The sequence below is a fragment of the Equus przewalskii genome, chromosome 20 (assembly GCF_037783145.1).
Source record: "Equus przewalskii isolate Varuska chromosome 20, EquPr2, whole genome shotgun sequence".
Lineage (NCBI taxonomy): Eukaryota > Metazoa > Chordata > Mammalia > Perissodactyla > Equidae > Equus > Equus przewalskii.
Genome location: NC_091850.1, coordinates 25829 through 44857, shown reverse-complemented (window position 1 = coordinate 44857; position 19029 = coordinate 25829).

Below are 19029 nucleotides of genomic sequence, written 5' to 3'. Positions count from 1 at the left end.
AAAGCAGAGATATTTACAATGGATACAAGAGAAACACAAAGGATTACAAAAGAATACTGTGAAAAACTATATTTCAACAAGTTGGACAACCTAAGAGAAATGGATAAATTCTTAGATTCATATAAACTCCCAAAACTGAATCAAGAAGAAATAGAAAATCAGAATAGACAAATCATGAATAAAGAGACTGAAACAGTAATGAAAACCTCCCATGGGGCTGGGTTGGTGGTGCAGGGGTTAAGTTTGCACATTCCACTTCTGTGGCCTGGGGTTCGCTGGTTCACATCCTGGGTGTGGACCTGTGCACTGCTTGTCAAGCCATGCTTGGGTGGCATCCCACATATAAAGTAGAGGAAGATGGTCATGGATGTTAGCTCAGGACTAATCTTCTTAAAACAAAACAAAACAAAAAAACCTCCCCCAAACCAAAAGTCCAAGACCTGATGACTTCTTTGGAGAATCCTACCAAACATTCAAAGAAGATTTAATACATATCCTTCTAAAACTATTCCAAAAAAATTGGAGAAGATGGAATGCTACCTAACTCACTCTGAGGCCAATATTACTGTGATACCAAAACCTGGCAAACACAATGAAAAGAAGGAAGGCAACAGGCCAATATTGATGATGAACATAGATGCAAAAAGCCCCCAAATATTGTCAAACTGAATACAGCAATACATTAAAAAGATCATACTCCATGATCAAGTGTTGATTGAGTGGTCAACATCCTAAAATCACATGATCATCTCAGTAGATGCAGAGAAAGCATTTGACAAGATACACAATCCATTTGTGATAAAAAAACTCTCAATAAAATGGGTATAGAAGGAAAGGACCTCTACATAATAAAGGCCACATGTGAGAAACTCACAGCCAATATCATACTTAGTGGTAAAAACTGAAAGCCATGCCTCTGAGAACAGCAACAAGACAAAGGTACACACTCTTGCCACTCTTATTCAGCATAGTACTGGAGATTTTGGTCAGAGCAGTTAGGCAAGAAAAAGATATAAAAGTTATCCAAATTGGAAAAGAAGAAGTGAGGACTTCTTGCAGTTTGTTGATGACACGATTCTATATAGAAAAATCTTAAAGAATCCACCAGAAAACTATTAGAAATAATCAACAACTACAGGGCAAAAGTATGCATAAAAATCAACTTACAAAAATCAGTTGCATTTCTATACACTATTCAGGAACTAACAGAAGAAGAAATCAAGAATACAATCCTGTTTACAATTGCAACAAAAAGAATAAAATATCTAGAAATAAACTTAACCAAGGAAGTGAAAGATCTATACACTGAATGCTATAACATATGAAAGAAATAGAGGAAGACATCAAATGGAAGAATATTCCATGCTCATCGGTTGGAAGAACAAACATAGTTAAAATGTTCATACTATCTAAAGCAATCTACAGTCAGCGCAATCCAAATCAGAATCCCAATGACATTCTTCACGGAAATTGGAACAAGGAATCCTAAAACTTGTATGGAACAAGAAAAGATACATTTTCTCAATCCTGAGAAAAAAGAACAAAGCTGGAGTCATCACAATTCCTCACTTCAAAATATACTGCAAAGCTATGTAATCAAAACAGCATGGTACTGGCAGAAAAGCACACACAGATCAACGGAACAGAACTGAAAGCCCAGAAGTGACACAACACATCTATGAACAGCTAATCTTCGACAAGGGAGCCATGAACATGCAATGGAGAAAGGAAAGTCTCCTGAATAAATGGTGTTGGGAAAACTGGACTGCCACATGCAAAAGAATGAAAGTAGACCACTACCTTATACCATACACAAAAATTAATTCAAAATGGATTAAAGACTTGAATGTAAGACCTGAAACCGTAAAACTCCTAGAAGAAAATATAGTCAGTACAGTCTTTGACATCAGTCGTAGTAGCGTCTTCGAATACCATGTCTACTCAGGCAAGGCAAACAAAAGAAAATGAACAAATGGGACTACATCAGACTAAAGAGCTTCTGCAAGGCAAAGGATGCCAGGAACAAAGTGAAAAGACAGCTCACTAACAGGGAGAAAATCATATATTTCTCATATATCTGAGGTTTTAATTTCCAAAATATATAAAGAACTACAACTCAACAACAACAACAAAACAACCTGATCAAAAAATGAGCAGAGGATCTGAACAGATATTTTTCCAAAGAAGACATACAGATGACCAACAGGCACATGAAAATATGTTCAACATCACTGATTATTAGGGAAATGTAAAGCAAAACTACAATAAAATATCACCTTACACCTGACAGAGTGGCTATAATTACCAAGACAAAAAATAACAAATGATGGAGAGCATGTGGAGAAAAGGGAACCCTCACACAGAACTGGTGGGAATGCAAAATGGGGCAGTTGCAATAGAGAACAGTTTCGAGATTTCTCAAAAAAATTGAAAATAGAAACACTGTATGATCTAGCTAGCCCACTACTGGATATTTATCCAAAGAACATGAAATCAACAACTCAAAGAGATTTATGCACCCCTATGTTCGTGGGAGCATTATTCACAATAGTCAAGACATGGAAGCAACCCATGTGTCCATCAACAGTTGATTGGATAAATAAGATGTGGCGTATATATATATATATACACAATGGAATACCATTCAGCCATTAAAAAAGACAAAATCGTCCCATTTACAACAACATGGGAGGAACCTGAGGATATGAGGTTAAGTGAAATAAACCAGACAGAGAAAGACAAACATTGCATGAGTCCATCATATGTGGTGATAAACAAACAGATGGACAAAGAGAACAGTTTAGTGGTTACCAGAGGCGAAGTGGTTGGGGGGCAGTGGACGAAAGAGGTAAAGGGGCACATATGCATGGTAATGGATAAGAAGTAGACTATTGGTGCATAGCACGATGCAGATTTATACAGTAGCTTATAAATAATAATGTACACCTGAAATTACACAATGTTATAAACCACTGTGACCTCAATAAAATAACTGAAGAAAAAACAACAAAAAGTGTTCACAAAACTATATGGAAGATTTTGTAAGGTCATTACTATAACAAATGCAGACACCAAACATGTTAAAGAAGGTTCCTATGATGGAGATGGGAAGGGGTATGGAAATTGAGGAGAAAAAATAAAATCATTAAAATAAAACAAGAGAGAAGACTTGCCAAAAAAAAAATCCCTTTGTATGGTAGGATAATGATGCCTGGTGCTCAGCTCAGTGTCTGTAGATAGCAAGACTGTTCAATACATATTGGCCCATTTTGTTGAGGTTTTTCAACATTATAAGACTTGTCCGGCTGCACGGCAAAAATTCATCAAGTTCCTTCTCAGTTGTGCTCTTCTGAAATGGCCATTCCCCTGTTCTCACTCTAACGCAGAGGCTCTCAGCCAGAGGTGACTTTGCCTTTTCTTGCTCAGGGGACATGGGCAATGTCTGGAGACATTTTTGCTTGTCACAATTGGGGGCATTCCTGGCATCTAGTTGGTAACAACCAGGGATGCTGCTAAATACCCTACAATGCACAAATGGCCCCACCACAAAGAATTATCTGGCCCCAAATTTCAATGGTTCCAAGATTGAGAAACCCTTCAACTGAAATTCATCGGCCCTTCTCTGACCTTGAATGGAGCCTTAGGGAGTTCCCTTGAATCCACTGACTTGGTCTGTCAGCAGAGATGAGCTTCATGCCCCATGCATCCCTGGAAATTAATCTGTGAATCTGAATTTTCAGATGCATTTTAAAGGAGATATTCATGAACTAGTGCCAACTTAAATCCCTGGACAATTGCATTGTTTCCATGTCTCTGTACAGAGAAGGGTTTGTTGTTTAATCATTATCATTTTGGGCCAACTCATAGCCAAATATTCCCTCTGGACCTTGTCCAGGAATGTCAAGTGCATGATGTACTTGGTTCTTTCTTTTCACCCATATCTCACCCCTCGTAAGGGGAAGAAAAGGGAGCTTATTCCTATTAAGCTTTCACTATGTAGCGGGCACCATGCTAGGGTCAGAGAGCGACTGATGGGTTTTGTTGAAGGGCTTTTCGACCTTGGCCCTATGGGCATCTTGGGCTGGATAATTTGGAGTATTTCACAGGCACGTTGTTTTCACGTGGTCCTTATCTGTAGGTGTTGGTATTATCTGCCTTGGATGGAGAAGGAACTGAGGTTTAAAGCAGTGCAGCAGCTGACTGTACTGGGGGGAATAGTGCTGCCACCAACTGTGCACTCACTGCAGCCTCAGAGTGTGGCCTGATTGGAAAGAGGGTCTTTGCGGATGTACTTAGTTAAGGATCTGGAGATGAAATCATCATGGATTTAGGGTGTGCCCTAAATCCAATGACCAGTGCCCATATAAGCAGAGGAGAGGACACACAGAGATGTTGAGAAGATGCCGTGTGAAGACGGAGGCAGAGATTGAAGCAACCCAGCTACACGCCAAGGAGCACAAAGATTGCCGGAAGCCACCAGAATCCAGGAGAGAGGCCTGGGACAGATTCCCCCTCAGAGCCCCCAGAAGGAATCCATGCTGCCAACCCCTCGATTTTCGGATTTCTGGCCTCCACAGAACTGCAGAAGAATAAATCTCAGTTGTCTTAGACCATCCAGTCAGCGGTGCATTGTGTCAGCTGCCACAGGAAAATAATACACCAAGCCAAGATCACCCCGCAAACAAGAGGTAGAATCAATTTAAAACCACAGCTGGTGTAACTCCAGAATCCCTGCTTTTCTCTTCACATCCTACCTTGCAACAAAGAGTAATGGATTGTTCAGGTCCTGCTTCCCTAAGGAAACCATTGGCTTTTCTGCCCCAATCATGGTGTGTTTATCTCCTCTGTCTGATGACTGTCTTACTGCCTGGCCTGGGGCAGAAGCCACCACACCGGCCACAGATCCAGGGTCCCCTTGGATGTCCTTGCCCTGGCGTACCCCCAGTCACTCACCTGGCTCTGGCATGCTGGTCCTTTCAGCTGGTTGGTCAACAGCCCCCCGTCTCCACCTCGAGAAGATACCATGCAGGTCAACTCTGGTTTCCTTCCAAGAGCTGTCGATTGGTATGGAACACAAAGTGAACTCAAAGCCACTGGCCTGGGACCTTTAGATCTTCCACCACTGAAGAATATATGGTATCTCCCTAATGTCTTAGCCATTGAAGGCCTCCTTCCTTCTATTGGGCCCTCAGCACTGCTTTTATCTGACTTTCTCTTCTCTTCCAGAATTACCAGGTGGTCCCCTTTCTACTGATGCATCCACAGAGCAGCACATTCCCCTCAATGGCTTTTGGAATCTCCTGCAAGCAGCTTCTCCAGTAGGAATGGATTCCTATGTCATGGTTGCCCTTGGGCTTCACACACATTCTTCCTTCAGGACATTTTAGGAAAAAGGCTGTTCCCTGCACTAAACCCACACTCCCCAGTCAGGCGAGCAGGGCTGGACACAGATAAGGCTTGGCTTCATGTGGGTTATCGCCTTGTCTTAAATCACCTCCTTTACTCCTCAGGATGAAGAGTCTCTACAACCAGTTTTTAGTTAGACTTTAAAACTCTTGCTTTCATATTCTCATGTTGCTCTTTGCATTTCATATCTGATGCCTTTTGCTGAAACGAGAGATCAAGAAGAGGCATTGGGGTTATCTGACTCTCCATAGCCAATAAAACCTTTCTAGCATCTCATAAGTGGGAGATATATATATATATATATTTTTTATTTATATTATATTATATTATATTATATTATATTTATATTATATATATATATAAAATATATATATATTTTATAGAAGAAAGAGCCATAGAGGCAAAAGTTCCTCTGGCCCATCCAAGTTACCCTGTAATTCTGCCTTTTCATCTCTTTGCTAGTTTGGTAATCAAATAATGAGTCCTTGAGACCCAGTTCTCAGAGCTCTTGCTCTTTATTGTCTATTCTGCCTCACTCGCAACCACAGAGCACCAGGTGCATAGCAAGGGCTTCATAAGCACCTTCTGTATGAATAAAATCTGAGAGAGAAATACTTAGTGTGATGACATGTCTAAGGTGACAGCGTGATTGACTGGCAGAGCTGGGAGTCAAACACACCCTGACTGATTCCTAGTCATGTGTCCTCTCTGTTCTGCCAAGTGAATGGAGGGTTGGCTGCTTCTGCTCTTGGCTCTCCAGGCCAGTCTGATTTGATCTCTGAAAACTGCTTCAGAGCATCAGATATCTAATCTGCCCCTGGAAGGAGAGCCGAAGGTGTGTCTGGGCTGTGCCAGGGAGCAGGTCCTAAATCCAATCTCTCAGCAGCAGCCAGAGCTCCAGGTCTTCCAAGCTCAGCAGCTGCTATGGAGGTTCAAGCGTGGACTTCAAAATAGATGACGTCCCCCTGAGGGTCAGGCATGCTCCGGCTCGTGAGGGGCTGACCGAGTGAAATAAAACAAATGGTCAGATGTCCGCCTCAGAGCTGGGGAAGATTAAGAGGCATACACAATCTGTCTTTCCCTCCAAATGCCTTCATAGACTCAAACTGCACAGAATCTTGAAAATGAATGTAAAATCATCAAGTCTGGGGGCTCTTTCTTGCCTTCAGTGTCTCCTCTCTAATCATGCCTAGACCCAAGAAAACCCCACAAGCAGGGGGTCCCAGACTCTCACCCCTACTTGTCAGGGTCTGAGAGACTCCCTCGTGGCCTTTACACACACTTCCATTCTCCTCCTCCTGGGACGCCTTCTCGGTAAAACCTCCCTGGAATCCAGCATCTTTAGCTAATGAATGTTGCCTTGGCCTTTGGGATGACTGACAAAACTGTGTGAGGGTAGAGGCTCTGGGGGACGGGGTTGCATCAGAAAGTCCCTTTTTCGTAAAGGGGAAATTAACAGCCATGAGAGCTGAGCTCTGGAGACTGGAATTATCCCTAGAGGAATGTGGGAGTCTTATTCCAGGAAGGTGGGAAGCAGTGTGATGGGTGATTGAAATTCCAGAGATTCCAAATCCAAACTATTGCTTCAGGCAATTCAAGAATTTTTATTTTTCCTCCTTTGGGAGAAGGGGATGTGAGAATCTCTTTTTCCTTAGCATCAAAACACAAGTATGCACACAAAATAACCTTTCTGATCTTCAGAGAACCTCTTATGAATGAAATAATGAAGCTGTGATGTTGAAGGAAAGCCAGGAAGTAGCCCAGCTTTCTTATTCTGCCTATTCTAGAGAAATTCTCTTGTCAAATCCGTATTCTCTGAGAGTATTCACAGACACAAGGGCAATCAGTAAACACTGGAGGTCTTGGTTTCCATGGGGACCTTGGCAAGGTTGCTGAAGAAATGGGAAAGGTCTTAGTATGTATGCAGTGATACCTAGACCAAAATCAGGTGATGAGGCAGAGAGTACACAGGAGTAATGAACCAAGATATAAAAGTAGCTGGATCCAGAACTGTAAGCTGATAAAGTCATAAACGGAGGCAAGATTGATGGCTACACATGAATCATAGTCAAGGAGTCAATTGCTCATCCCACTGAAACCATGGCAAAGGATATCCAGGTGAGGCAATCTGTAAGAGTGATTGCTTTGTACCCTTCTGGATGTTCTCTGACATTTTGGGGACCCTCGTGGAGGTGAAAAGATGTCACGAGGGAGAAGTCAGGACAAGATGAATTCCAAGGGTGCATGGAGGTGAGAGTCAGAGATGATAAGCGAGTAGTCAGCCACAAAGAACAAGCTCAGCCCAAAAAGAAGCCAATGATCTGAGAATCTCAGGAGAAGTAATTCCTTTGTAAGTATTTGTTTTTATGGCTTCATGAACCTGCTCATGCCCCTTGGGAGAGTCTGTCAGGTCAGAGAAAGAGACAAAGACTCATATCCTGCAAAGCTATCTTTCAAAAATGAAAATGAAAGACATTCCAAGATTAAAAACCGGGAGAATATGTTGCTAGCAGAGTCATCCTACAAGAAACACTAAAGGAAGTCCTTTATGCTGAAAGCAATTGACCCCAGATGGTAATTTAAACCCACAGTGAAAAAACACCACAAAATTCAGGTCAAGTTAATTGTATAATTATAAGAGAGCATATGAATATGTCAGAGGATACATTCTGAGCAATGCATCATTAGGCGATCTCATCATTGTGTGAACATCACAGAGGGTTCTTACACAAACCTAGATGGTACTGCCTACTACACACCTAGATTATATGGTATTACGTATTGCTCCTAGGCTACAAACCTGTACAGTATGTTACTATTCTGAATACTTTAGGCAGCTGTAACTTAATGGTATGTATTTGTGCAGGTAAACATAGAAGAGGTACATTACAAATACAATATAAAAGATAAAAATGGTACTCCTGTACAGGTCAAGAGAGACACACAGGGCCAATATATAGTGATCAAAGGGACACTTCATCAAGAAGTGATAACGCTTATAAATATCTATGCACCCAACACAGGAGCACCAAATTTCATAAAGCAACTATTAAAAGACCTAAAGAAAGATGTTAAAAACAACACAAAATCAGTAGGGGACCTCAACACCCCACTCACATCAATGGACAGATCATCCAGACAGAAAATCAACAAGGAAACAGTGGAGCCAAACGAAAAGCTAAAACTGTTGGACTTAATAGACATATATAGAACTCTTCATCCAAAAACAGCAGAATACACGTTCTTCTCAAGTGCGCATGGAACATTTTCAAGGATAGATCATATGTTGGGAAACAAGGCAAGCCTCTACAAATTAAAAAAAAAAAATTGAAATAATAACAAGCATCTTCTCTGATCATATTGCTACAAAGCTAGAAATTAGTTACAAGAGAAAAGTTGAGAAAGGCACAAGGATGTGGACACTAAACAATATGCTATTGAACAAGCAATGGACCATTGAAGAAATTAAAGAAAAAAAAATACCTGGAGACAAATGAAAATGATAACATGCCATACCAACTCATATGGGATACAGCAAAAGCAGTATAAGAGGAAAATTCATCACAATACAGACACGTCTTAACAAACAAGAAAAATCCCAAATAAGCAATCTCAAATTACACCTAACTGAATTAGACAAAGGACAACAAACAAAGCCCAAAGTCAGCAGAAGAAGAGAAATAATAAAAATCAGAGCAGAAATAAATGTTATTGAAACAAAAAAGGCAGTAGAAAGGATGAATGAAACAAAGAGCTGGTTCTTTGAGAAGATAAACAAAATTGACAAACCCCTAGCCAGACTTACAAAAGAAAAAAAGAGAGAAAGCTCAAATAAACAAAAACAGAAATGAAAGAGGAGAAATAACAACAGACTCCTCAGAAATACAACGGATTATAAGAGAATACTACAAAAAACTATGTGCCAACAAAATGGATAACCTAGAGGAAATGGATAAATTCTTGGACTCCTACAATCTCCCAAAGCTCAGTCAAGAAGAAGCAGACCATTTGAACAGACCAATCACAAGGAAAGAGATTGAAACAGCAATCAAAAGCATACCAAAGAATAAAACCCCAGGACCAGATGGCTTTCCTGGCGAATTCTACCAAGCTTTCAGAGAGGACTTAATACCTCTCCTTTTCAAGCTATTCCAAAAAATTAGGGAGGATGGAACACTTCCTAACACATTCTATGAGGCCAACATCATGCTGATACCAAAACCTGACAAGGACAGCACGAAAAAGGAGAACTACAGGCCAATATCGCTGATGAACGTAGATGCAAAAATTCTCAACAAAATTTTGGCAACCTGGATTCAGCAGTTAATCAAAGGATCATACATCATGATCAAGTGCAATTCATACCAGGGACACAGGGATGGTTCAACATCCACAAATCAATCAACGTGATACACCACATTAACAAACTGAGGAATAAAAACCACGTGATCATCTCAATAGATGCAGAGAAAGCATTTGACAAGATCCAACAGCCATTTATGAAAAAACTCTGAACAAAATGGGCATAGAAGGAAACTACCTCAACGTAATAAATGCCATATATGGCAAACCCACAGCCAACATCATGCTCAATGGGCAAAAACTGAGTGCCATCCCCCTGAAAACATGAACGAGACAAGGATGCCCTCTATCACCCACTCTTATTTAACATAGCACACTGTTTAACAAGAGTACACTCTTACTTAACATAGTATTTAACTAACAAAAAAAAGAACTCAAGAACACAATACCATTCACAATTGCATCAAAAAGTATAAAATACCTTTGGGTGAATTTAACTAAGGAAGTGAAAGACCTATACAATGAAAATTACTAGCTTTCCAACAAATGGATGAGGACATAAAGAGATGGAAAGACATTCCATGCACATCGATTGGAAGAATAAACGTAGTTAAAATGTCCGTTCTACCTAAAGCAATGTACAGATTCAATGCTGTCCCAATCAGAATCCCAATGATATTCTTTACAGAAATAGAACAAAGAATCCTAAAATTCATATGGGGCAACAAAAGAGCCCGAATTGCTAAAGCAATCCTGATAAAAAAGAACAAAACTGGTGGCATCACAATCCTTAACTTCAAAACATACTACAAGCTTACAGTAAGCAAAACAGCATGGTACTGGTACAAAAACAGGTGCACAGATCAATGCAACAAAATGAAAGCCCAGGAATAAAAGCACACATCTATGGACAGCTAATCTTCGACAAAGGAGCTGAGGGCATACAATGGAGAAAAGAAAGTCTCTTCAACAAATTGTGCTGGGAAAACTGGAAAGCCACATGTAAAAGAATGAAAATTGACCATTCTTTTTCACCATTCACCAAAATAAACTCAAAATGGATCGAAGACCTAAAGCTGAGACCTGAAACCATAAGGTTTCTAGGAGAAAATGTAGGCAGTACACTCTTTGACATCAGTATTAAAAGGATCTTTTCGGACACCTTGTCTTCTCAGACAAGGGAAACAATAGAAAGAATAAACAAATGGGACTTCATCAGATTAAAGAGCTTCTTCAAGACAAAGGAAAACAGGATTGAAGCTAAAAAAAAAACCCCACTAACTGGGAAAAAATATTTGCAAGTCATACATCCGACAAAGGCTTAATATCCATGATATATAAAGAACTCACACAACTCAACAACAAAAAATCAAACAACCCGATCAAAAAATGGGCTGGAGACATGAACAGACATTTCTCCACAGAAGATATGTGGATGGCCAATAGACACGTGAAAAGATGCTCATCATCGCTGCTCATCAAGGAAGTGCAAAGCAACACTACACTAAGATTACACCTTACACCTGTTAGAATGGTAAAAATATCCAAAACAAAAAGTGACAAATGTTGTAGAGGTTGTGGAGAAAAAGGAACCCTCATACACTGCTGGTGGGAATGCAAACTGCTGCAGCCACAAGGGAAAACAGTATGGAGATTTCTCAAAAAGTTAAAAATAGAAATACCCTATGACCCAGCCATCCCACTACTGGGTATATATCCAAAGAACTTGAAATCAGCAATTCCAAAAGTCCTATGCACCCCTATGTTCATCGCAGCATTATTTACAATAGCCAAGACGTGGAAGCAACAGAAGTGCCCATCAACAGATGATTGGATAAAGAAGCTGTGGTATATATATACAATGGAATACTACTCAGCCACAAAAAAGAACAAAATCGTCCCATTTGTAACAACATGGATGGCCCTTGAGGGCATTATGTTAAGTGAAATAAGCCAGATAGAAAAGGACAATCTGTATGACTCCACTCATATGAAGAGTTTAAAAATGCAGACAAAGAGAACAGATTAGTGGTTACCGGGGGAAAGGTGGGGTGGGGGTGGGCACAAAGGGTGAAGGGGTGCACTGAAAAGACGACTGAAAAACAATAATGTACAACTGAAATTTCACAAGATTGTAACTTATCATTAACTCAATAAAAGTTAAATTAAAAAAAAAAAAAAAGAATGGCAAGAGTCGGCATCCTTACCTTGTTCCTCCTCTTAGAAGAACAGCTTTCAGTTTTTCACTACTCAGTATGATGTTGGCTGTGAGCTTTTCATATATGGCCTTTATTATGTTGAGGCACGTTCCTTCTTCACTGGAAAAGAATGTACCAGTTTATCGAGAGTTTTTTTTTTTATCATAAATGATGTTTGATCTTGTCAAATGCTTTCTCTACATCTATTGAGATGATCACATGACTTTTCTTCTTCTTTTGTTGATGTGGTGTATCACATCGAATGATTTGTGGATGTGGAGCCATCCCTGCATCCCTGGAAAAAGTCCCACTTGATTTTGGTGTATGATCCCTTTAACGTATTATTGTATTCAATTTAGTAATATTTTATTGAGGATTTTTGCAACTATTTTCCTCAGCTATATTGGCCTGTAATTTTCATTTTTTTTGTGTTGTCCTTGTCTGGTTTAGTATAAGGGTGATGTTGGTCTCATAAAATGAATTAGGAAGTATCTTCTTCTCTTCCGTTTTTGGAATTGTTTGAGTAGGATAGGTGTTAAATCTTGTTTGAATGTTTTAACATGGAATTCACTGGAGAAGCTGTCTGGTCCTGGACTTTTATTTTTTTGGAGGCTTTTGATCACTGTTTCGATCTCTTTCCTGGTGATTGGTCTATTCAGGTTGTATATTTCTTTCTGGTTCAACTTTGGGAGTTTGTATGTTACTAAGAATTTACCCAATTCATTTCATTTTTCCAGTTTGCTGGCATGTAGCTTTTCATAATATTTTCTCTTATAATCCTTTGTATTTCTGTTGTATCCATTGTAATTTCTGCTCTTTGCTTTCTGATTTTATGTATTTGAGTCTTTCTCTCTTTGTTTATTAGGGAGTCTTGCTAAGGCTTCTTCAATTTTTTTTTTTTTTGTCATCTCAAAGAACCAGCTCTTAGTTTCATCAATCCTTTATATTGTTTTCTTCAGTCTGTATTTCATCTGTGTCTGCTCTGATTTTTATTATTTCCTTCCTTCTACTGACTTTGGGCTTCATTTGTTGTTCTTTTTCTAGTTCTTCTAGGTATGTTTGAGATTTTTCTTGTTTCTTGACGGTGGCCTGTATTGCTATAAACTTCTCTCTTTGTACCACTTTTGCTGCATCACCTAAGTTTTGGTATGTTGTGTTTTCATTTTCACTTGTCTCTAGGTATTTTTAATTTTTTTGATTTCTTCATTGATCCAACATTTGTTCAGCAGCATCTTGCTTAGTCTCTACGTATTTGTGACTTTTCCAGCATTCTTCTTGTAGTTGATTTCTAGTTTCATAGCATTGTGTTTGGAAAAGACACTTTATGATTTCAATCTTCTTGAATTTATTGAGGCACACCTTATTTCCCAATGTAAGATCTATCTTGGGAATGTTCTGTGTACACTAGAGAAAAGCGTATATTTTCCTGTTTTGGGATGGAATGTTCTGTACATACCTATTAAGTCTTTCTGGTCTAGTGTTTCACTTAAGGCCACCGTTTCCTTGTTGACTTTCTGTCTGGGTGACCTATCCGTTGACATAAGTGGGATGTTAATGGATCCCTACTACTATTGTGTTGCTGTGAATTTCTCCCTCTAGGTCTGTTAATATTTTCTGTATAATTTGGTGCTCCTGTGTTAGGTGTATATATATTAATGTGTTATATTTTCTTGGTTAAATCTCCCTTTTATCATTATATAATGCCCATCTTTGTCTCTTGTTATTTTTTTCTGTTGAAGTCTGCTTTGTCTGATGTAAGTATGGCAACAGTTGCTTTCTTTTGCTTGCCATTTACCCCAAGCAGCATCTTCTATCCTTTCACTCTGAGCCTATGTTTGTGTTTAGATTTGAGATTTGTTTCCTGATGATATCATATTGTTGGATCTTGTTTTTTAATCCATCCAGCCACTCTGTGTCTTTTGATTGATTGTATGAAATCCATTTACATTTAGAATGATTCTTGAATTATGAGGGCTTGATATTGCTATTTTATCTCTTTTCTGGTTGTTCTATATTTCCGTTGTTTATTTTCCTGTATTCCTGTCAGACATTTCAGATTTGGTGGTTTTCTGTGATGTTTTTCTCAGTTTCCTCTTTATTTATGATTTGTGAATCTGCTCTGATTTTCTGTTTTCTGGTTACCATGAAGATCGTATAAATGACCTCATAGGTGAGATAGTCCATTTTCTGATCACCTCTTATCTTCCATCAGCCTAGCTGGTTCCATCTTGTTCCTCTTCACTACTATGATTTCGTTGTTACAAATTATTCTTTTTGTGTTACGAGTTTGTGACCAAAATGAGGTGGTTATATTTATTTTTGATACTTTCTTTCCCTTTATCCTTTATGTTATAATTAAGTATTGTCTAACCTCTTCCGACAGAGAGCTGCAATTTTTTGATTTTTTTGTGTCTATTTACCTCCTTGCTCCAAACTTTGTAAACCTTTGCCTTTTGCTTCAGGTAGGAGGGTTCCCTACCTCACTTCTTGTAAGGCAGGTCTCATGGCAATGAACTCCCTCAGTTTTTGTTTGTCTGGGGAAGCTTTTATTTCTCTATATTATCTGAAGCATAATTTCACTGGATAGAGTCTTCTATTGGCTGATAGTTTCTGTCTTTCTGTATTTTGAATATATCATTCCACTTTGCTCTTGCCTGTAAGGTTTCTGCTGAGAAATCTGCTGAAAGCCTGATGGGGGTTCCTTGGTAGGTTATTTTCTTCTCTCTTGCTGCCCTTAATCTTCTCTTTGTCATTGACTTTTGCCAGTTTTAATATGAAATGCCTTGGAGAACGTCTTTTTGCGCTGATGTAAATTAAGAGTTCTATGGGCTTCATGTGCTTGTATGTCCAGTTGTTTCCCCAGGTGTGGGAAGTTCTCAGTGATTATTTCTTTGAATATGCTCTCTGCTCTTTTCTCCTTCTCTTATTCCTCTTAGGATACCTATAATCCTGATTTTACTTTTCCCAATTTGAGTCAGTATTTCTGAAAGTATTTCTTCATTTTTTAGAAATCTTAGTTCTCTTTCCCTTTCCACCTGGATCGTTTCTAGGTTTATTATCTTTGATCTCACTGATTCTCGCCTCCATAAGTTCTACTCCACTTTTTATGCTTTCTATATCATTCTTTTTTCATAATTGTGTTCTTCATATCCAGAATTTGTGTTTGGTTGTTTTTGGATCTTCAAACTCTTTGGTGAAGTATGCCTTCTGGTTATTAACTTTATTCCTAAGCTCATTGAACTGTCTTTCTCACTTTTCTTGTAACTCACTGAGTTTCTTTAAGAGAGCTATTTTGAATTCTCTTGGTAGATTATCATCTTCTTTGACTTCAATTTTGTTTTCTGAGGAGCTGTTGTTCTCCTTCTGTTCTGCCGTTTTGCTGTATTTTCTTCATGGTGTTGATGAATTGGTCCTCTGCCTGTGCATTTGTCAGTAACCATCTTTCTTATTAGAGCATGGCTGTGGTTGCTTTGGTTCTGAGCTGTTCTGGCTGTATTTTAGAACCTGCACTTTCACCCTCCACTCTCTCTGCTAGAAGCAACATCAGTGCCCTCTTTGTGCTGCTTGTGCCTCTGAGGTTGCTGATGTCTTGTTGCTTTTGATGTCGCTGCATCCCTCCTGCTGGGAAGACCTCATCACTGCAGAGAAAGGTGGAGAGGCCGGGTTTCCAGCTCTGCTGAGTCCTGGAGCCTCAGGATGTATGCACCACCTGTCACCACTGGGGGCATCGGCCAAGCCACAAGTGCTATGTTTGCCCTTGAAGCCTGTGGCGCTGGTGTGCCCACTGATGTGAGCATCCAGTTTTGGCTCACTGTTCCTGGAGAAAGGGAAGGAGCTGCCCTCCTTGGTCCACTTCCTCCAGGAGACCCAGTCAGCCACCTTTCAGATGTATAGATGCATGGATCACTTAGCTGTTCTGGAGTACTGTGCAGGGAGTCCTTGTGGGTCACTGGGTGTCTGGCCAGTTGTAACTTAGAAGAGAGAGACAAGAGAATGACTCACTCCACCTAGATGCTGACGTCACTCAACATTGAGCTTTTCTCAGGCCCATTTTACAGATGTGGAGATTGAGGCTCAGAGGGGTGACAGGCAGTGCCTGAAGCTGGAGACTCACAGAGTGACCACTGCTGGTGTGACACATGCATGCCCCCTGCCTGGCTGTGGGTGAAGTGGAGGGACCCTGGAGAAGGACCAGTCTCTGTCTTCCTGTGCATGGCTCCCTGCTCCACCACTGGCTGGGGGACATTCCATAAGCCAGGCTGCTGTGATCTGGCAGCTTACACATCCAGTGTTGGATGAGAAATCATTGGGGACGCTCCAGCCTCCTCAGGCTCAGAACAGAAATCCCCACATGAGGCTCCCTGCCTGCCACGCTGGCCTCCTTTCCCCTGCTGTCACCTGTCTCAGGAATGGGGGAGCCCCAGGACACCAGACCCTTCCATCCCTGTGGAATAGTCAGAGGCCTGCCCGGGTTTGAGTCTTTGCTATGGCCAGTGAAAGGTCCACACTCACTTATAGCTTTAATGTGGGATTGGATTTTGCTGTCCACATTGGTCTTCCCAAGGATCAATGGCACAAGCTCGTGTGTTATTGCTCTCAGCCCCAGTGTCAAAGGGACAAGACTCCACTTGCCCTCTCACACAGCCTGGGTGTCCCACTCACGCCTGCCTTTGGAGGCTTCCTGTACACTCAGACCTCTGCTCACCCTGACCCCTGGCCTAAGGTAGGACCCCTCCACCAGGCCCATCGCTTATCACTGCCTCATGTGTCCTTGGTCATTTATTTGACTGGTGCCCATCTCTCCAGTGGATGTGAGCTCCTCAGCAGCAGGGACAGTGTCTTATATGCTTAGCAGCTGACCCTCAGGGTCTGACACACAATGAGTGTTCAATAGACATACAACCATATATGTGAACAGTCCTGTGAGGTGTAGGTATTTCTCATTTCGCAACTGAAAAAAACTCTGAGAACCAGAGGGGTGAAGGTGCTGCCCTTCCTCCATCCCTCACAGCACCCGGACTCAAGGGTCTTAAAGCAACACTTCTTAAAACTTGAAGGAGTGTGCACAATTCTCCTCTGGTTCTACTTAGATGCAATTCTGAGTCAGCATTCCAGGCGGGGGCACGAGATTCTGCATTTCCTGCAAGCTCTCAGGTGACACAATGGTGGAGGTCCAAGGACCACACTTTGAGGAGCCGAGCCTTAGAGCTCATGGCTGCAAAGCTTTCTTCCTTCCCCGGATATTTAATGAGCACCTATGTGCCAAGTTGCGCTGTCACCTGCAATGTCATCTTTACCTAATTTGCTGTGTGGCTGGAGCAAGTTCTTTTACCTCTCTGGACCTCTGGTGCCTCTTCTCTAAAAATGGGCTCATGAGTGCGATATTGCAGAGGTGGGATGATTACATGACACAACAGTAGCAATGACAATGACAATGAGGAGCATTTGTTAGGCCCTTCCTCTGCCCTGTGTGTTTTATGTGCATTGTCTCTTTTGATTATTCCCACATGGGGGGAGGTGGCACTAACTAAATGCCCATTTACAGACACGAAGGAGCACAGCTTAGTGGCTCAGGACACCCAGTGTGAAACATGGTGCACAGCCTGGCTCTACCAGCTCTGCGACTTTGGACAAGTCACTCAAATAGTTTTGTCCTCAGTTTACTCATCCATAAAATGAAAAAAAATGGGTAATATGTCTAAAGGGCTTAAAACAGCTTCAGTGGCTTGTTGCCAAATGCTGGTGGTGGCCACCATTCCTGCTCTCGGCTGCCTGCATATTCCTGGCGCACCAGTAGGTCCACAGTGAGTTGAGCACCTCTGGACACTGAGGGCCCTTTCTCCTGTGTGTCCCAGGACTCTGCCTGGTTTATCATCATCTGACTTTGTCCCCCTGATCCTGACATGGTTGGACCTGCCAGTAGGTGCTCTGCCCCAGTGAGGGGGGGAGGCTCTGGGGGCATGGTGCACCCCACTGCACTGAGGGCTCTAAGACATGAATCCCCCAGCCAGTGGGAGGGGGAGAGGGAGGTTTGGAGTTCTCCCCAACATCCCACCAGTATCAGGAGGACTGTCTTTGCCCCACCATCCTGCTCAGTAACTCTGCCAGGAGCCCCATCCTTCGAGCTCCTCACCTGAGACCATCCCACAGGGCCATTCTGGACAGAATAGGGGAGGCCCAGGAGGGGACTCAGATCCTTTGGGTGGCACCTCCTGGATGTGGGAGGATGATCTGCCGAGTGACACAAGGGCCTCAAGATGTCCCCTCTGGGGTCAACACATTGCCTGAGATTCCACCATCACAAATGTCCGTGGGTTAATAGGGCATTGTCCCTTATGAGTGGGAGTGGAGCAGCACCACAGCAGAAGGAAAGGCTTGGGCTTGGGAGCATGACCAGCCCTGCAACTTGGGCTCGAGGCTTGCCCCCTCTGTGCCTCATTTCACTCTTCAGTTAAATAGGCATCTTTCCTCCTGCAGATGCATTGCCTGGGTCTCTCTGCCTGATCCCAGGGTGCTGGCCCAGAGATTGAGGGGAGGGTGATGCTTTATCCTGCTGGCAGGACATCTGGCACACAGTAGGTTTACCTTATGTAGATCACCTGACACACAGGAGGAGCATTTCACATATGGTACCCTGTACACAGTAGGGATGCTTTATGTAGAGTACCCAGCACACAGTAGGCACACTTAATGTAATATACCTGGTACTCAGTAGGCATGCTTTATGTAGAACACCTGGCATGCAGTAGACAGGATTTATGTAGAGTGATGGGCTCATAGTATGTACACATGTTTTAGAGTACCCGGCACACAGTAGCCACGCTTTATGTAAAGTGTTTTGGGCAGAATAGGTTTACTGTATGTAGAGTACCTGACACATACAGTAGGCATACTTTACACAGAGCACCCAACACACAGTAGGCATGCTTATGTAGAATGCCCAGCATGTAATGGATGTGCTTTATCTAGAGCACCTGGCACTTAGTAGGCATGCCCTATGGAGAGTCTGGGCACACAGTAGGCATGCTTTATCTTGAACACCTGGAATACTGTTGACAGGATTTATGTAGAGCACTTGGCACACAGTAGGCACACTTTGTAGAGAGTACTTGGCACACAGTAC